This window comes from Chrysochloris asiatica, unplaced genomic scaffold (assembly GCF_000296735.1).
Source record: "Chrysochloris asiatica unplaced genomic scaffold, ChrAsi1.0 scaffold00181, whole genome shotgun sequence".
In the NCBI taxonomy this organism is placed as follows: Eukaryota; Metazoa; Chordata; class Mammalia; order Afrosoricida; family Chrysochloridae; genus Chrysochloris; species Chrysochloris asiatica.
Window position 1 is genome coordinate 3,959,005 of NW_006408699.1, and position 21,802 is coordinate 3,980,806.

Consider the following 21,802-nt stretch of genomic DNA (forward strand, 5'->3'; position numbering starts at 1 on the left):
AAGTGTCTCAAGTTGGTTCTGACTCATAGTGACCCAGTATAGGGTTTCCAAGGAGTGATTGGTGCATTGGAACCTCCGATCTTGCTGTCCAATGCATTATCCTTTAGCACCTCACCAGGGATCCTCTGAAAGGTTAGACACTGAAAACCTTATAAATAGCAGTGAAACACTGTTAGATAGTAGTACTGGAAGATGAGTCCTTCATGTTAGAAATAAGACTGGGGAAGAGCTGCCTTCTTAAAGTAGAGATAACCTTAATGACATGGATGGAATAAAGCTTTCTGAACCTTCTTTTGTTGATGGGGCACAACTCAAAATGAGAAGAAACATCTATTAATAATTGGAACTAGGAATGTATGAAGTTTGACTTTAGGAAAATTGGAAGTAATCAAAAAGGAAGTGAAGCACAGAAAGATTAATATATTAGGCATTGCTGTTGTTGTTGTTAAGTGCTGTCTAGTGGGTTCCGACCCATAGTGACACTGTATAGGGTTTCCAAAGAGTGGCTGGTGAGCTTGAACTACTGACCTTGTGGTTCAAATTAACTTTTCAGTCCAGCGCATTAACCCACAGCACTATATCTGAATAGGACAGTCATATGATTTACTATGCTGGGAATGACAAATTGAAGAGAAATGACATCCCATCCATCATCAAAAAGAGCATTACAAGATCTATCTTGAAGCACAATGCTGTCTATGATAGGATAATATTCATACTCTTGCAAGGAAGACCAGTTAATACTACTATTAATCAAACTTACACACCAAATACGAAAACCAAAGATGATAAAATTAAAAAATTCTACCCATCTTTTCAGTCTAAAATTGATCAAACATGTACTCAAGATGTACTGATCATTACTGGTGATTAAATGTGAAAACAGGGATAAAAGAGGAAGAATCTGTAGTTGGACAATATGGCCTTGTTGATAGAATTGATTTGGAGATCACATGACGGAATTTCGCAAGACCAGCATTCTTGGTATTCATTGCAAATACTTACTTTCAACACCTAAATGGCAACAATACACAAGGACCTCACCAGAAGGAATACAGAAGAACCAAATTGACTATATCTGTGGGAAGAAGTGGTGGAGATGCTCAATATCATCAACCAAAACAAGGCCAGGGGCCAAATGTGGAACAGACCTTCAATTGCTCATATGCAAGTTAAAGCTGAATAATATTCAAACAACTCCACAAGAGCCAAGATATAACTTTAAATACATCTCACTTGAATTTAGTGACCATCCCAGAACAGATTTGATGCATTAGACACTAATGACCAAAGACCAGAAGAGTTGTGAGATGACTTCAAGGACATCATCCACGGAGAATACAAAAGGTTATTAAAAAGATGGAAAAGAAAGAAAAAACTAAAGTGGATGTCAGATGAGACTCTGAAATGTGTTCTTGAATGTAGAAAAGCTAAAGCAACTGGAAGAAATGATGAAGTAAAGAGTTGACTAGAAATGTTAAAGGGCAGCTCAAGAGCACAGAGTCAAGTATTATAATTAAATATGCAAAGACCTGAAAGTAGAAAACCAAAAAGGAAGAAAACACTCAGCATTTCTCAAGCAGTAAGAATTGAAGAGAAAATTCAAGTCTTATGTTACAATATTGAAGAATTCTAAGTGTGGCACTGTAGGATAAGCACTGGACTGTTAACTGCAAGGTCGGTGGTTCAAACCCACCAGCTACCCCTCAGAAAACTTATACAGGGTTGCTATGAGACAGAATTGACTCAATGACATTAAACAACAACAAGGGCAACATACTGAATGATGCAGGAAAAGATGGAAGGAATATACAGAGTCACTGTATCAAAAAGAACTGGTCAATGTTCAATCATTTCAAGAGTAGCATATGATTAAGAACTGATGGTATTGGAGGAAGAAGTCCTAGCTGCACTGAAGGCACTGGGGATAATCAAGGCTTCAGGAATTGACTTCATACCAACTGAAATGTTTCAACAAACTGATGCAGCACTGGAGGTACTCACTTGCCCATGCCAAGATATTTGGGAGACAGCTAGCTGGTCAGCTTATTTGTGCCCATTCCAAAGAAAGGTGACTCGAGAGAATGCGGAAATCATAGAACAATATCATTAATATCACATGCAAGCAAAATTTTGCTGAAGACTGTTAAAAATTTGAAGTCAGATTCAGAAGAGGATTTAGAACTAGGGATATCATTGCTGATGTCACTTGGATTGACACAGTAGCTACAACAATTAGCTCAAATATATCTACTGTTGTGAAGCTGGTGCAACATTTTGTTCTATTACAACAGGCAACATTTTGTTCTATTACACACAGGGTTGCTAAGAGTCAGAGACAAATCTACAATACCTAACAACAACAATCCTGAGATTACACCTACTCCTCACTTACCGACGATTTCATTTTCTGATATTTCACATTTACAATAGTAAAAAAAATCTACTATCTGACTATTTTTCTCGTTATTGGCATAAATCTGTCAGTAACATATGCCAAGTTCGTATGAATGTGAAGGTTAAGGATATGTGTCAGCTTGGCTGGGCCATGATTCTCAGTGGCTTGGCAGTTATATAACGTAACTTGACAGTTATGTAACAATATAGGTATCCTCTATTTTGTGATCTGATGTGATCATATTGCATTTTTGCATATTACCTATTTTCACATAATGATCTTTTCTTTGAAACCTAACCATACTGACAAGTGAGAAGTGGGAATATTAAGGACAGAAAGACAGAAAGCAGCCAAGGGCATAAAATACGAAGAGCTGGTGTTACAACAGCCCAGAATTGCACTTCTTACTGTATCACTGGAAACACCATACAGGATGCTGGAAGCATGAGGGAGGCCATCCAGAAATATAGTCACTTCTAGAAATATTGGCAGAAGAAGAAAGAGAATGATGGATGCTCCCTTCTTTCTACCTTCTAATTTTCTGCTGGTGTCTTCATGGTCAGAACCTAATAGGAAGCTGGCTGGGAACAAAGCCTGGGAAATATAGTCTGTAGGCTCCTAACCCCAGCATTCCAAAGCAGACTATAGAAAAGTTGGTGTAGAGCTGAGACTGTGTACTTCTATATTGTTAAAGACACCAAATTAGAACACAGATAGAGACAAGTAACTCTTCATACCTCATGGCTCAGTAATGTCACATTGTTGTTGTTGTTATGTGCCGTGGAGTTCATTCTGACTCATAACAATCCTGTACAAGGTTTCCAAAGCTGTAAATCTTTACGGGAGCAGAAAGCCTCATCTTTCTCCTACGGAATGTCACATTAGAGAACATAAATAATCTAAAGTAAACTAAATGCAAAAAGAAAAAAAATTGCATAGAGATGTTGGAAGTGGCATCACTGATAACAGCAAAACCATGAAAAAGAGTTCATAGGCCCAACAATAGGGGAATGATTAAGCAAGTCATAGCATATCAGTGTAATAGAATATGCTAAAGTTAAAAAAGAAAAACAAAAGAAACGCGTTTCAAATAAGTCTGAAAATGCTGGTACAAAATAAAGTGAGATAAAAAAATGTAGAGCCAATAATTGTATGTCTAACTAATTACAACTGTGTAAAAATGTATGAACATATTAATAAAGATGAGGGGAAACTTGGACTGATGTAACTGGCTTAGAGTTTAATGTTTCTTAGGTTTCCTTTCTTCTACAAAGTTGCTTAAGTTCTTAATTAAAAGAGAAAAGTAAAGGACTCCTTAATTTTATTTTCAGATCCCCATACAACTGAAAGTAATGTTTCATGTTAAGTTGCTTTGAAGAAAAAAAAAAACAGTTCACATGCAAAGGGCGTGCTCATGTATGTGCTTGCTCACACACACACACACACACACACACAGTACAACCTGGCTAACCGTTCCCACCATAACACTTTTTACAACTTTGGCATTAATCACTGCCATGGCCTGAGGCCAGTGTCCCATTGGTCTAGAGATTTTATTTTACAACCTGAGAACATTGGCTGGCTCCCCATGCCTCTGCTTTCCTGCTCTGAGCTGAGTCTTTCGTGGTGTTTTTTTTTTTTTTTTTTCTAGTTGCTATACTTCATGTGTTTTACTACAGGCCAGGAACTGTTAACTAAAGCAATGAATAAAGATAACAGAGAAAACACAAAAAACAGGTGTTTGAATGACTATTTGAAGTTTGGTTAATATTTATTGCTTCAAAATGATTTTGTTCTCCCCTTGAGCCTGAAGTGCTTTCTTTATACCATACTTGAAACAAACTCCCCCAAATCCTGAAGGTAGAAAGGTCAGACCTTTGATTCACCCCTCCCCCAACCCCCATGGCTTCCCTGAGCCAATGATGTGCCAGTTTGTTTGGATTCATCAACTCCCTCTCACTAGCAGACTAAAACTGATGCTTGCCGCAGCTGCCTTAAGATTATCTAGAGACTGTGAGTGTGTGGTTACAGCAGAGAAAGTATAACAGCAGAAGTCCCTCCCATAGGGACCTATTGGCAGATTGCCCAAGAGACCTTGGCCTGCCCTGGGTTGGCTGTGTGTGATTGACAGATCAGGCAGTTAAAGGACTTAAACCAGGTTCTGCACTTGACCAACTTTCCAGTTTTGCCTTTTGAGGTTTGAGAATCATCATCCAAAGGGTGTTGTAATGGTTGATTTTACACGTCAGCTTGACTAGAGTATGGTACCCATTTGTTTGGTTAAACACGAGTCCATGTGTTGTTATGGAAGTATTTTGTAGCTGTGATTAGCATTTACAATCAGGTGACCTTAAGTAAAGATTACCTTTGATACTGTGAGTGGACCTCATCCAGTCAATTAGAGGATCTAAGAGCAGAAAAAGCTGGTTTCCCTCCACTTGTTCTTCATGAGTCATTAGGAGCATTCTGCTCACTGTTGTCCTTGAACTCGGACTGAAAGAGGAACCACCATCTAGAATATTGCCAGTTACACATCAAAGGAAAAGGGTCTTGCACTGACATTTATAAGTATGTGCTATTTTTGCTCACAACTTGTTAGCCAGAAACAAACCCATGTCTCCCGTACCAAACCTGGACCATGCAGTCCAACCCTGACATATGCTGAGAAGGGGAACAAGAAAGAGTTGGCAAATCACACTAATGACAATCAGAGAAGCACCATTAGTGAGCTGTGTGTCATTAGCCAGCTGTGTGCCATGTCACTTACATTCTCTAATTCTCACAGTAAATTTTGATTTGACTTCAATTTTCAGATGAGAAATCGGAGGCATAGACAGGTCAAAGAATTTGCCCAAGATTCTCATCTAATATATATTTGCTTTCAGTTTCATTCAATTACAAAACCCATGCTTTTCCATTATTCCTCCTAGTAAAACATGTTTAGCTGCTTACAGCTTCATAAACGGGGGGAGGAGAATCGAGCAGGGAGGAAAGAGTTTACTGCTAACGAATACTTGCCTTCACAATGCCAAATGATCCATACTTCCTTGGCCTTGTTAGTCTAATGAGGTCACCAACTGAACTAACCTACCCAAGGATACCAACTCAACACCACAAAGCCAGAAACAAAAACAACTGAAACAAGGTTATTTTGGAGAAAGGGAAACTAGTGGGTCAGACTGTACCATCAGTTTGAGAGGTAGCAAGATGCTATCTATTTCTGTCCCACAAAAACCTTCAAGTGATCACTTCAGCAGGCCTCTTATTACTCAGAATGGCACCCAATTGCTTTAAAGACATCTCTGCTATTATACAAGATATAATGCTCACCTTTGCCCCTAAGGAGTGCTCATAAGTTTTAGAAGTTCATGAAAAGCATTATGTTTATACTCTTTTCTTTCTGCTCTGAATGTACTAATTTTGAATGGGCTCGCATTTAGAAGTGAAGTGTACACTCAAGCACACCAGAGATTGATCCTTTCTTGAAGCCTCTGGCATAGCATAGTTGTGTACCATTGACCTACTTTTATGAGAGATGCAAAATTCAACAAAGGAAAGATGATCCTTTAATATTTTAAAATAGTTTTTACACTGTGTCTCATTTCTGCTATTTGCCATTTGTCAATTCTGAATCATAGTGACCCTATATTACAGAGTAACACTGTCCCATGGAGTTCCTTAGGCTGAAATCCTTACTAAACCAGGTCATGAGGTCTTTTTTTTATGTAGAGTCACTTACAGGTTTGAACTGCTGACCCTTTAGTTCAGCCCTAAATTAATCATTGTACTACCTGAGCTCCTTGTCTCGTTTCTACCACGTTTCTTGTTCCTGCTAAGTGCTGTTGAGTCAGTTCCAATTCACAGCGACCCTATATAGGGTTTTCAAGAAGTGACAAGCATGGCAACAGTAGTGAGGTTGGCCCAGGATCGGGCAGTGTTTTGTTCTGCTGTGCATGAGGTCGCTATGGGCCGGTACTGACTCGATGGCACCTAACAATAACAAGAAGTGGCTGGCGAGTATAAACTACCAACTTTGTAGTTAGCAGTCCATTGCTTATCTTACAGCACAATACCTTCTACTACATTTATTGTTTTTGCTGTTGTTGTTGTTGTTGTTGTTGTGTGCCATTGAGCCAGTTGAGCCTGTTCTGACTCATAGTGACCCTGCCTAGCTGATGGTAAACCAGAACCACTGCCATCAAGTCACTTCAGATTCATAGTGACTTTGCATACAGTTTGGTTTCCAAGGAGTGGCTGGTGGGTTTGAATCCTGGATCGAATCTCTGACCTGGTAGGGGTGAGGGTGGTTTTGAGCTGTTGAGTTGGTTCAAACTCATAGCAACCCTATATAGGGTTCCCAAGGCTATAAATCTTAATGGGAACAGAAAGTCTCATCTTTCTCCCGTGGATTGTCTGGTGGATTTGAACTGCTGACTTTGAGATTAGCAGCCCAATGTATAACCCACTATGCCACCAGAGCTCCTTGACCTTGGGGTGAGCTGTCCAGATTTGTTAACACTGCAATCACTACAAAGATAGAATATCAAAATTAAGCTTCAAATAGTACTCTTAAAATAATCAGTAAGGCATGGAAGTCAAACCTCAATTTTAAGAGGAATGTCCTAGAGTTGAGGGTCAACCCCTCTCTAAAACAGCCAAAATTTAAGTCACCTGAGTAAATAGAGAGCTGGGAAGGAAAGGCAATCTGAACTTTGCAACCTCTCATATTTAAAAGAAGAAACAGAAGAGGTAATTAATTCCAATTAACCCTTTGTGTTTTATGGGTTTTGCATCTTTGAGAAGGTTAAGATGACAGCCCATTCTAAACATAGGTCCATTTATATTAACAGCATTTTCTATGGGTGACTTAAGTGCATATTTAAAACATTCCAACAGAGAAACAAAAAAAGACATCAAAGGGCTAAATAAATCCACACAAGCACTGGAATTTTCAGAGTCAATTCATTTGGACTTTATCTCACCCTTATTTGCCAACCACAATCCAAATGAGACTATGAAATAATCAGTACTCCAAAGATTTGATTTTCATAGTCAAAACAACATACAACTAGCCTCTTTTGGGAGAAAAACTTTAGGGGATAGCTTGTGTTATTAGTAAAGGGAGCTAGCAGAGGATATTGGGGGATTATTTTACTAACACTTACGTTTTAAATGAGTTAAACAGGTGTCAAGTTCCTGTCTGAATAGTAACTCTGGATGCTAAAAATGAACAAGAACAGGTTGTGGTTTTGCTATTTTTAATTAATTTAGATTTTTTTTTTTTTTTTTTTTTACTACTTGGGTGGTTAGCTGGAATAACAGTGACTAGAATGGTCCTGAACACCTCAACTTGGGTTGATGATGTAATTCAAAGAGAACAATTACTTTAACTTTTCAGACAGTTAGTCTAGGCTTAGGTTTTCTTTGCCTTAGCCTAACGTTCTCTTTTTAATGATTTATCCTCTTCTCTTACACTCCTTCCTCCCTTGATGTATCATTGCATATGGAAAAATTGCAGATGTTTAGTTTATTTAACGGCAAGATTAATATTCACTTAAAAGAATCTGCTATATGGATAAAAATCCACATAACAGCACACCCAATACTCACACAAGGATTTTTCTGGGGCCCTTAACTTTACTAAGAGCTAAAGAATGTTTTTAAGTGGAGAGGAAGAAATGATGGGAATATTTTCTACAGGATGCAGACATCAGTCCCCTGGTACCATTAGCTCAATAGGAATTAAATGTAACTATGAACAGGGGAAGTCATTAAGCAAATGGTGTTTTTCCAGGAAGGCCTTACACTGAAACCTGGCTAGACTGATTGGTTGGGCTTGTCCAAAGAGTACAGATATAAAATAATAGGATAGAAGAGAAGAAATGATGTGAACTAATGACAAACACTGAAGTCCCGATGGGTGTCAATGGAACCCCAAGGAAAGCTATGGGAGCCATAAGAAGAAAGCAGATGTTAAATACTTGCCTTCTTTCACTTGTGTCTTAACTAGTGGCATCTCCATTAGCTAGATACTGCACATTGAAGTACTGATTCTCTAAAGAAAAACTCAGAGAGTGTTTCTTTGTCCTTTTGTTAACATAAACATAGCGTTTGTGCAGCAGAAAGAACTACCCTTCTGTGGTTTCTTCCTCTGCAAGTCAGGATGACTGAATAATATATTTCATCAGAAAATCATAATGATCAATTACTGTCTGTATCTTCTGTTGCCTTTTTTATCACCAGGAGCAGATAGTTTGTCTAATTTTGCCCAGTTAGACAAACTATCTGCTCCTGATAATAAAAGAACACCATAAGATCTAGACAGTGATTGATCGTTTTATATATATACTTACAGGCACCACAACTAGTCATTGAAGGAGTTGTTTACACGTTTTCTAAAATATGTATTATTCTTTCTAGATCCAGCAAATGATGAACTAGCATTTTTCCTTGAAGGTTGTCTAATTCCTTTAACTTTTAATTAAAAATTACAAATGCTGATCATGAAGATACAAACAACAAAGAGGAATATAAAATATTGGACCAGTAAAATGTCCTTCCCTGTCCTCCGTTTGTACTTGTTTTGCTTACGTGTTGTTGCATAACAAATTACCCCCCAAAATTAATGGCTAAAGATAACAATGTTGTTGTTGTATGCCACGGAGTCATTTTTGAGCCACAGAGGTCCTGTATAGGGATTCCAAAGGCAGCAAATAGGTTTGAACTGCTGACCTCCTAGTTACCAGTCCAGTACTTATCCGACAGCACCATACCAGGGCACAAATAGCTTTGTTGTTGTTAAGTACTGTAGCATTGGTTCCTACTCACAACCTGTATAGGGTTTCCAAGGAGCTACTGAAGGGTTTGAGCCACGGACCTTGTCAATGCTTATCCTATAGCACCCCACTAGGACTACTAAGACAATGAACATTTATTATCTCACACAGTTTCTGTGAGTCAGGAATCAAGAATGTATTAGCATGGCAGTTCTTGGCTCAAGGTCTCTTAAGAAATTGTAGTTAAGATGTTAGAAAAGTCCCAGCCATCAGAAGACTTGACTGGGTGGCAGACTCATTACCAAGGGATTTATGCACCTGGCAAGTTAGTACTGCTTACTAGTAGGAGGCCTCAGTTGTTTGCCACGTGGACTTCTCCATTGTTGTTGTTAAGTGTCTTCGAGTTGATTCTGACTCATAGCGACCCTGTATAGGGATTCCTAGGACCAGCTGATGGGTTTAAACCCAACCAGTGGCTCCATGGAAGAAATGCCTGGAGATCTGCTCCCATAAAGATACCAGCCAAGAAAACCCTTTAGGGCAGTTCCACTTTCTACCATATGGGGTTCCCATGAGTCAGGGGTTAACTTGATGGCAACTAACAACAGTTTGGATTCAGATTCACCCTATCTAGTATAACAACATGTTAACTGATGCTAACAAGACAGCTAATTATTTATTATGGCCTTCTAGTCATATTGTTCCATTCTGTGATGTGTTATAAATCCTAGCTTCTGTACCTGTGACTATGGACCCATTTTGAAGTGAGTTGTTAATTAAACTGGATTAAGGTGAACTAAGGAGTAAGGCTTAAGGTGGAACTAAGGATTAAGTATGCCCTCCCTTTACTAGGTGATGTGATTCAGGTCACCACCCTTAGTCCACCCTGAGTCCAATTTATAGGACTGCTTTGGCAAAGTTCTTTCTCTTGTCCTGGGTCTTGCATTTGGCTCTTTACATCTGACCTCTACTTCGTGGAACTTTCAGCCCATCACCCAACCTGAATCACCAGATCCCACAGCCTCAAAAGTCATCTGACCTGCCAACTTGGGTCTCTTAGCTTCTGATGCTAGGTGGGTAAGGAGAATCCTCCAGACAGAACTCAGAAGTATGGATTTGGTACTTTTACGTGAGCCATTTCCTTTGACAGTTGTGAGTTCTGTAAAACATTGAATGAAGCATGTTACAAAATCTTGGGATGTGAGGGAGGGGAGGAGTGGTGATTGATGTCAAAGATTATAGAGTAGTACGACATGTTGAGGAGTCCTGGCGTGGCACTGTGGAATGAAGCACTGGACGGCGAGGTTGGTTTGAACCACAAGGTTGTCAGTTCAAACTCACCAGCCACTTCTTAGAAATCCTACACATGTTCGCTATGAGTTGGAACAGACTTGATGACACTTAACAACAACATATGTTATCCAACATATGTTGGAAAAGTTGGGCTTTGGGGATATCTTTAACCTCCACTTCCTAGAGACCAACCTTGTGCTGATCTTTCCAAAAGAAATTATTCACGCACATGTTCAAAGACTCTATTACCAAGCAAGGTCACATTAAGAGGTACAGGGGTTAGGACTTCAAGATATCTTTTGGTGGGACTTAATTAAATGCATAACATTTTGCCTCTAATTTTTTGTTACTCTGATTAATGGTATGGTGAACATCTTACACAAAACCTTGCTGGCTTATGTAAGTACAGTTGACGTTGAACAATGCAGGGTTAGGGACCCCTTGTGCAGTTGAATATCCCTATATAACTTTTATCACTCCCAGAACTTAACTACTAATAGTCTACTTTGACCATAAGTCTTAGTCAATTGACACAATTGAATGTTACATGTATTACATATTACACCCACATAAACACTGCATTTTCAATATGTGATAAAAAGATATTTTGCAAAAAGCACAATGTTTTCAAGTCTGGTGTAGCTGCAAGTTTCCTTTTCTTTTTGACACTGGAATCATTGCTAGTGAAATGGCAGGTAACTGCTGCTGCAGACCTCCATCTATGATAGATATCAAACAATTCAACTTTTTCTTGTAATGTCATGACTCTTCTCTGCTTCTTGGGAGCACTTCCAGCATCACTAGTGGTACTTCATATGGGTCACATGGTATTGTACAAGGTTTATGGCATTGCAGTAAACACAATGAAAAATACACAAGAACTGAGAAAGATTATATTTTAGTGAGATACACAATTTGCTGGAGAGATGAACTACTCATGTGGAGATTTCACACAATGTTATGAAAAAAATCTTGTGTGTGGACACACACAATTTAAACCTGCATTGTTTAAGGGTTAATTATGTTTCTGGTTGATATATTCTTACAAGTGGGATTGCTGTATCAAAACAATTCTCCTTTCACTAGTTTGGTTGTTGTTGCTGTTAAGTGCCATTGAGTCGATTCCAACCCATAGCGATCCTGTATCTGAGGAGCAGCTGGTGAACTTGAACAGCTGACTTTGTGGTTCAAAACGCTTTGCAGTGGGGTACACTAACCCACAGCAGCACACCAGGACTAGTTGGGTAGGCACTATCAAATTGCCTCCAAAAGCGAAATAGCATTTATTTAGTTATTTTATTGGTTTGTTGTTGTTGCTGTTAAGTGCCATTGAGTCAGTTCCAACTCAAAGTGATCCTGTATAACATTTCTGAGAAGCAGCTTGTGAACTTGAACTGCAGACCTTGCAGTTTAAACTAACCTTACAGTTCAGCGCATTAACCCACAGCACCACACTAGGATAAGCTGAAACTCATTGCTGTCAAGTTGATTCTGACTCATGGCACCCCCATGTATGTCAAAATAGAACTATACTTCATAGGGTTTTCAATGGCTGTAATCTTACAGAGAAGGATCTCTGGTGGTACAATGGGTACGTACTAGGTGACTACAACATAGTGGCTCCACAAAAGAGAAGGCCTAAAGATCTGCTTCCATAAACGTGATAGCCTAGGAAACCTCTATATGAGTAGATCTACTCTGTTCTTTAGTGTTGATATAAGTCTGAATCAAATCGGCAGCACACACCAACTTGATGGCAACAGGTTTAATTTTTATGGAAGCAAGTTGTCACATTTTTCTCCCTTAAAGCAGTTGTGGGTTTGAACAACCCATCTTTCTCTTAGCAGCCAAGCATTTAGTCTACTGCTCCACTAGGGTTCTTCCATAAAGTTTACAACCTAGAGAATGTTGATAGGAGACGGAATTGAACCAACAGCACATAACAACAAACAACAACAACATTCTGTTAATTACATAATGGACATTCTAGACTTATCCTAACTTTTTAATTTTTTTCTCTGCTACTTTTCCATCAGTGTTGAAAGAATGTCTTTACTATCGTAATCAGATAACTAAACTCAATGCTGTATAGTCCTAAACTCTATTCAACAGAGTTGAATTGCCCCATAGGATTCTAGGGTTTTCAAGACTGTAAATCTTTATGGAAGCAGACTGCCACATCTTTCTACAATGGAGTAGCTGGTGGGTTTGAACCACTGATCATTTCGTTGCAGCTGCATGCTTTAACCACAGAGTCACTGAGGATCCTTTGTAACCAAATAAGATATAATTTTAATTATCTTGTGGGCTCAGTATTCCTTGTTAATATAGTCTGCTCATCTACTCAAACATTTAAAAATGACATGGACCAACTGAACTGCTAACTACAGGATTGGCAGTTCAAACCCACCAGCCTCTCCTTGGAAACCCAAAACAATGTCACAATGAGTCAGAACTGACTCAATGGTATTCAACAGTAATGACCAACAAGTCCACTCAGCATAGGAGTTCTGCTCCCTGCTGTTATGGAAACTTGTTGTTAGGTACTCAAGTCAGTTCCCACACATAGAGACCATATGCACAACAGAAAGAACACTATCCAGGCCTGTGCCATTCTTACAATTATTATACTTAAATTCATTGTTGCTGCCACTGTGTTGATTTATCTTGATGGGGATCTCCCTGTTTTTAATTGACCCACTAGTTTTCCAAGTATGATATCCTCCAGGGACTAGTCCCTCTTGACACCATGTCCAAAATACAAGAGACTAAGTCTCGCCACCCTTGCTTCTAAGGTGACTTCTGGCTAAGACAGATTTGTATGTTCTTCTGGAAGTCCATAGTATGTCTTGATTTCTAGTCTGGCAGCTCCCTGTGGGTGTACTGCTGCAATCATTTTAAAATTATCTTTGGCAAATTTTTACTCACATGTGATATTAATGATATTGTTTGATAATTTCCAGATTCCATTGGGTCACCTTTCTTCAAAATGGGCACAAATAAATCCTTTACAATGGGTTGGTCAGGTAGTTGTCTTCTAAATTTCTTGACATAGACAAATGAGCACCTACAGTGCTGTATCAGTTTGTTGAAACATTTCCATTAATTCCTGGAATCTTGTTTCTTACTAATTCCTTCAGTGAAGAATGGACTTCTTCCTTAAGTACCATCAGTTCTTACTCATATGCTACCTCTTTAAATATTTTAGCATAAATCAATTCTTTCTAGTACAGTGACTTAATTCTTTCAATTTTCTTTTGATGCTTCCTATATCAATCAATATTTTGCCCTTAGAATCATTCAATATTTCAAGTTGAGGATTGATATTCTTCTTCACGTCTTTCAGCTTAAGAAATGCTGAGTATGCTCTACTCTTCCCAGGTCTTTGTCCATTTCATTAAAATATTTTACTTTGTTTTCTCAAACTACCCTTTGATATTTTCTGTTGTGCTCTTTTACTTCCTTATTTCTTCCAGTTGCTTTGCCTTTTCTATGCTCAAGAGCAAGTTTCAAAACTGAGTATCTTCTGACATTCATTTTGGTCTTTTCTTTCTTTCCTATCTTTTTAATAATGTTCTTCTTTCTTCATGATGTTCTTGAAGAAATACAACTCTTCTTGTGTTTGGTCATTAGTATCTATGCATCAAAATCTGTTTTTGAGATGGTCTCTAAATTTAGGTAGGATATACTCAAGGTCATATTTTGACTTTCTTGAACTTGTTTTAAATTTCTTTAGCTTCAGTCTGAATTTGCCTATGAGCAATTGATGCTCCGTTCCACAGTTGGCTTTTGGCCTTGTTGTGGAACTTGGTGGTGATAGTGGTGTGCTGTCGAATTGGTTCTGATTCACAGTGACCCTGTATAGGATTTCCAAGGCTGTAACTCTCTACAGGAGCAGAAAATCTCATCTTTCTTCAGTGGAGCAGCTGGTAGATTTGAATTGCTGATCTTGTGGTTATCCACCTAATACATAATCCACTACGCTATCAGGCCTCCTTCGTCCACTTATGTCTCTGCTTTCAATTCTCCTGCCAATGCCAATTAACTATTTCACCTTATATTTATATAGAGTTTACCCTTTGCTGTTTATCAATGATTATGACTGCTTTATGATGTCGACGTACAATTTTCTAATCTTATTGTCTTTTAGTGTTTTGTCTTAATGACAACAACCTCCCTGTTTATTCCACAAGCATTGTATAAGATACATAATTATGCACGTAATCACCATTTTTCATGTTTGAGCTGCTGCTCTAGGGTACCCCATATATCACTCTGCAATCACTTTGTGTAGTCTGTGGTTGTTACAAATGATGACAGTTTAAATCCACCTAGAAGAAAGGCCTGGTGGTCTATGCATTTCTGAAAAAAATCAGTCATTGAAAACTCTAGGGACCATCTAAGATGCAACTATTATCTCTATTCATTTGGATCAACCAAGACGAAAAGGAAACCAAAGACTTACAGAAGAAATTAGTCTACAAAACAGTCTACATGAACCACTTCCTCATCTACCCCAAGAACAGAACTAGATAGTGACTGACCAAGTGTTCTAATCAAGTTTATGGAACCTGATAAAATGGAGAAAAGGGTAGAATAGGACCTCAAATTCCTAAAAACAAAACAAAACAAAAACTAGATTTATTAGATTTGTTGGGACTGGAGGCTGTTGCCCTAATATATTCTTCAAATCTTGAACCAAAACTAACCCATGAGATCACTTTGTAGCTAAATAACAGATTGACTAGCCAAATAATGGACATTGTAAGTACTGTGCTCCTTCAAAACATCACCTATACAAAAGATCAAATGGTCAACAATTCTTGTTAAACAAGATGAGAAAAACAGGGAATGGAACCAAACACTGTTGAATGAAAAAAAAAGAAAGAAAAAACAAAAAAAGAGAGAGAGAGAGAGAGAGAGAGACTGTAAGGGGGCAGGAAACTAGATAAATGAAAATGGAACAACTAGAATAGAAATAATGAGAATGTTCACTGTGAAGAATATAACCAATGCAACTGAACAACTTGTGTAGAAATTATTGAATAGAAATTATGGAGTAAATGGTCACTGAAAACACAGTAAAATATTGTTAAAATGAAAACCCTATCTACCCACACGGCCTACTCTGACATACATGGGGTTGCCAACTGAAAGACAACTGTTGTTTTTTTGTTTTTAAACTGGTTTATAGCTTGGCTAAGGAACCCTGGTGGAACAATGGCTCACAAGTTGGGCTGTGAACCAAAGGGTCAACAGTTTGGACATACCAACTGCTCCATGGGAGAAAGACGAGGCTGACTGCTCCTGTAAAGATTTACAGCCTTGGAAACACAAAGGGACAGTTGGACTCTGTTCTATAGAGTTTCTATGAGTCAGAGTCGATTGGCTAGCAGTGGGGTTTTATAGCTTGGCTACCCATGAGTCAGATACTCATCCCTGGCAAAATCAGCTGTAGAATGGGGTGGGTCAGATGATATCAGCCTGAGGGATCACCAAGGGCTATTTCCCTGCCAAGAGGCTTTGGGTGTGTCAGGCAGAGACACAGCTAGCCCTTTAGAGTGACTTTAGCTAGCCCTTGACAGTGACCTTCCAACCCTCAATTGCCTCTTTGAAATATGAAAATAATTAGATATCCCCCATTTATGTCATAGGATTGCTGTGAGAATAAAATCAGTATGAATTAGAAAGTATTACACATTGTAACAAAATAACTAATGAAGTCTCTAGCATGTAACAGAAGATCCATCAGCAAAGGTGTAACAGGATGGTGGACAATGTCCAGTACCCAAATTGTTCTTCAGACCCACTGCTGAGAACTAAGACACTGGTGATGGTGGTGGTGGTGACGGTGGTTGTATGCCGTTGAGTTGGTTCCAACTCTTAGCAACCTTGTATGGCTGTCCAGGGCTATAAATCTTTACAGGAACAGAAAGCCTCATCTTTCTCCTGTGGAAAGTCTGGTAGTTTTGAACTGCTGACCTAGAGGTTAGAATTCCGATTTGTAAACACTGCGCTACCAGAGGTCCTTTGAGGGAGTAGAAAGCCTCATCCGGCTGGTAGATCAGAACTGCTGAGATTGTGGTTAGCAGCCCAGCTTGTAATCCACTATGCTACTAGGGTTCCTATAGCGTCCCATAGTTGGACTCCTGGTGTGGCTCTGTAGGATCAGCATTGGACTGTGGACCACCAGATGGGCAGTTCAAATCCACCAGCTGTTATACAGAGTTGCTTTATATAAGTTGTTATATAAGTTGGAATTTAACAACAATTATTAGTCCAGGTTACAGCCAGAGACTGGCTTCTCTGCAGGGCTTGCTGAGAATGCGTATCAGCAGATCCTTCGAGTTTGCCCAGAAGGCTGGGAGCAAAAAGTAAGGGGACTTCTGAGGGGAGTTCTTGAGGACTGGGAGGAGGAGAGAAGGAACTGCCTCTTCCTGAAGTATTGAGAAGGAAGCGCCAGGATTGTTTGTGTGTCTAACCACACTGATTTCCCTTCTACTGCGTCAGGGTCATGTGATAGTCTCCAGCCTGAATGCTGCCAGTGACTGGAAGTAGAGGAGATCCCACTGATAGCCCCTATGGAGAAAGGGACAGGAGAGCGATGGTGGAGCAGAGAAAGAACAGATGGCCTCTAGTTATTTCTTTATTTATATTTCCCTAAGACTACTTTTTTTTTCCAAATTAAAAAGACATCAAATTTCCCCCTTATTTCTTTTAAAACAAACAAAAACCTTCTTTATTGTAAAATACAGATACAAACAGAAAAATTCATAAACAAAAACAAGCAGCTTAATGAGTTATAAAGCCAATGTCTGTAACTAAGGACAATACATAAAACTGCCAGCTCCCAGCAGTTTCTTTTCATGTTCCCAGTCAGAAAAACCCTCCCTTGCCCCAACAGTAACCATAAGACTAACGTTTATAGTAATCACTTTCTTGCTTAAACACAACAACTCTTTTCTTCTAAGAAAGGATCATAAAGCACTATACTTTAGTATTGCTTGGTTTGGGACATAAGTAAGTGGAATTAAGCAGTATGCATCCATTTATCTGTCTACATTACTCTTAAGAGACAGTTGGCTTGTTTCCAGATTGGGCTATTATTAACGTGCTGCTCTGAACATTTTATACGTGGCTTCTACTATATGTGCACACATTTCCTTAAGGTACATAGTTGGACATGGAATTCTTGGGTCACGGAGTATGTCAGTGGTAACTAACAGCAACAAGTGTATGTGAGTCCTCAACTTGACTAGAAAAAGTCTTCCAAGAGGTTGCACCTAGTGTATTCCCACCTGCCCCTTAGGGGAATTCTTGCTCCACATCTAAAATTCAGGTTTTTCTTTAGTTGTGGTGTTATGGGTTAATGCACTGGCCTGCAATGTCAGTTTGAACCATACGGTTGGTGGTTCAAGCTCACCAGCCACTCCTTGGAAACCCTATGCAGGTTTGCTATGAGTCAGAACCAACTCCACAGCATGTAACAACAACAACATGTTCTTCTATATGAAAGAGGCCTTTATTTAAAAATGAAGTAACAATGGTAGAATTAACAGGTTGCTCTTTGGATATCCTTAGATGGCAGAAATGAAGATTTAGTGGTTACATGCAGACCCTAATTTTATTTTCCCTTAAATGGTTTGGACCATGGTACCTCAAATACTACAAACCACTGCCATTGAGTGGATTTAGTGAGTTCTGAAAATGACCCACCACCATCAAGTTGATTCTGATTCATATAGTTTCCGACAGGAACAAAGAGCCTTCTCTTTGATCCATGGAATATTTGGTGGGTTTGAAGTGCTGACCTTGAAGTCGGAAGTGCTAGAGAACATAATATGGCTTGTCCCCTGTTTCATCATCAAATACGACTTGAAACGCATGGTTGCTGCTGCTGCTGTTAAGTGTTTGAGTTATGACTCATAGTGACCCTATAAAGGTTTCTGAGGAGCTGTCTATGGGTTTGAAGTACTGACCTAGTAGTTAGCAGTCCAGTGATTGTCCTACAACACCATACCAGAATACACATGGTAGCTAGCCTCTAATATTAATCCCAATACACCTCCCTCTATTGGTATTCATGCCTTTGTTTAGATCATTCTCTCACTGGATAAGGGCTGATTTTTGTGACCAGTACAAATGTTCCTTTATGGCTTCACAAGCTAAGTCATAAAAGACATTGCCACTTCAGCATTGGTCTCTTGGATGAGTCATTGTGGGGAAGTTAGCCCCACATAGAAAAGAACCTGCTTACTAATGCCACCTAGCAGAACCTGCAGCCTTTGATTGCAGTCCTTCAGCCTGAGAATTTTCCAGCTAAGACCCAGTGACATCACTAGGTTAGTGTCATTCAGTGTGGTTACTCATGCTGTCATACTGTCTCCCCACCCTCACCACCTGTGGGTGGGTCAGCCATAGAACGCTCCCCCTTATACCCCTAGCCCACAGCGTCTCCCCTCTCTCATTGGCCAATGCAGAGACTCTCCTTTCTGTCCAATGGTGGGTGCTCCATGCTCATGTAATGGAGTGGAGTAGGGTGACAAGTTATTGTGCTGGGTGATGGGTGACCCTCCTATGGTGCTGCTCTCCCCCCTATTGCCACTGCCACTGACCCTGGGGTCATTTTGGTGTCACCTCCCTCCCACAGTGTCAGGGGATACAGTGCATCCTCCAGACCCTCAAGGGATGCCACTGTTGAGATCCCAGAAATCATAATGCAGAGACAAGCCATCTCAGTGAGTACCATCCGAATCCCTCGTGTACATAAACCATGAGTTAATACATGATTATGGTTACTTTAATCCAGTGCATTTGGGGATCATTTGTTTTGCAGCAATAAATAACTAATACAACATATACGATCACTTGGGAAGAATTCTTGCTAAAAATTTGAAGCTGAATCTGATTATATCTCAAGATTTAACTACAAAATTTAAAAATAAGTCCAGATGACAGAGGAATATAAATACACCACAGGTATGTTGCTGATGTCAGGTGCCATCCAAGTCAGCTATGACTCACAGCAACCCTACGCACAATAGAATGAAACACTGCCCAGTCCTGCACCATCCTCACAGTTGTTGTTACGCTTGAGCCCATTACTGATGCCACTTTGCTAATCCATCTTGTTGGAGGTCTTCCTCTTTTTTGCTGATGCTCCACTTTACCACTTTATTTTCCAGAGACTGGTTCCTCCTGAGAGATGAAGACTTATCATCCTAACTTCTCAGGAGCATTCTGGACATACTTCTTCTGAGACAGATTTGTTTGTTCTAGCAGTCATGGTACTTGTAATATTCTTCTCCAACACCATAACCCAAATGCCTCAATTGCTTTTCGGTCTTCCTAATTCACTGTCCAATTTTCACATGTATATGAGGTAATACCATGACTTGGGTCAGGAGTACCTTAGTCCTCAAACTGACATCTTTGCTCTCGAATACTTCAAAGAGATCTTGTACAGAAGATTTGCCTAATGCAACGAGTTGTTTGATTTCTTGACTGCTGCTGCCATGAACATTGATTGTGGATCCAAGCAAAGTGAAGTCTTTGACAACTTCAATCTTTTTTTCCATTTATCATGATATCATTTATTGGTTAATTTGTGAGGATTTTTGTTTTCTGTATATTCAGGTGAAATCCATACTGAAGGCTGTGGTCTTTGATCTTCATCAGTAAGTATTTTAAGCCCTCTTCATTTCCAGCAACCAAGGTTGTATTATCTGCATATTGCAGGTTATTAAGGAGTCTTCCTCTGATCCTGATGCCACAATCTTCTTCATATAATCCAGCTTCTCAGATTATTTGTTCAATGTACTTGTTGAATAAATATGGTGAGCTGTTGTTGTTGTTGTTAGGTGCCATTGAGTTGGCACTGACTCATAGCGACCCTATGCACGGCAGACCGAAACACTGCCCAATCTTGGGCCAACCTCATTACTGTTGTCACACTTGAGTCCATTGATGCCAGCACCTGGCCAATCCATCTCGTTGGGGAGTCTTCCTCTTTTTATCTGACCCTCCACATTACCAAACATGATATCCTTCTCCAGCAACTGGTCCCTCCTGACAATATGTCCAAAGTATGAGAGACGAAGTTTGGCCATCTTGGCCTCCAAGGAGCACTCTGGCTGCACTTCTTCCAAAATGGATCTATTGGTTCTTTTGGCAGCCAATGGCAATTTCAATATTCTCCTCCAACACCATAACTCAAAAGCATCAATTCTTCTATGGTCTTCCTTATTCACTGTCCAGCTTTCACATGCATATGAGGTTATTGAAAATACCATGGCTTGGGTCAGGTGCACCTTAGTCCTCAAGCTGACATCTTTGATCTTCAACACTTTAAAAAGGTCTTGTGCAGCATATTTACCTAATGCAATATGTTGTTTGATTTCTTGACTGCTGCTTCCATGAATGTTGATAGTTAATCCAAGAAGAATGAAGTCCTTGACAACTTCAATCTTTTCTCTGTTGATAAGAATGATGTTTATTGGTCCAGTGGTGACGATTTTTGTTTTCTTGACATTGAGATGTAATCCATACCAAAGGCTGTGCTCTTTGATCTTCATCAGTAAATACTTTAAATCCTCTTCACTTTCAGCAAGCAAGGTTGTATCATCTGCATATCGCAAGTTGTTATTGAGTCTTCCTTCAATCCTGATGCCACGTTTTTCTTCATAGAACCCAGCTTCTTGAATTATTTGCTCAGCATGCAGGTTGAATAAGTATGATGAAAGAATACAACCTTGTCACACACCTTTCTTAATTTTAAACCATTCAGTGTTCCCATGTCATGTCCCTCTTGGTCCTGGTACAGATTCCTCATGAGCACATTAAATGTTCTGGAATACTCATACTTTGCAATGTTATCCATAGCTTATCATGAGCCACACAATCGAAAACCTTTGCATAATCAATAAAGCACAGGTAAACATCTTTCTGATATTCTCTGCTTTCAAAGAACCATCGGACATCAGCAATGATATACTTCGTTCCACAACCTCTTCTGAATCCGGCGTGAACCTCTGGAGGTTCTCTGTCAATGTATGCTTGCAGATGTTTCTGTATTACCTTTAGTAAAACTTTACTCGAATGGGATATCAAAGAGATTGTCTGATGATTTCCACATTCCGTTGTGTCACCTCTCTTTGGAATGGGCACAAATACGGACCTCTTCCAATTTGTTGGCCAGATAGTTGTCTTCCAAATTTCTTGGCAGAGATGAGTGAGTGCCTCCTGTGTCACCTCACTTTCTTGAAAGATTTCAATTTTTATTCCATCAATTCCTGGTGCCTTGTTCTTTGCCAATTCCTTCAATGTACCTTGGAAT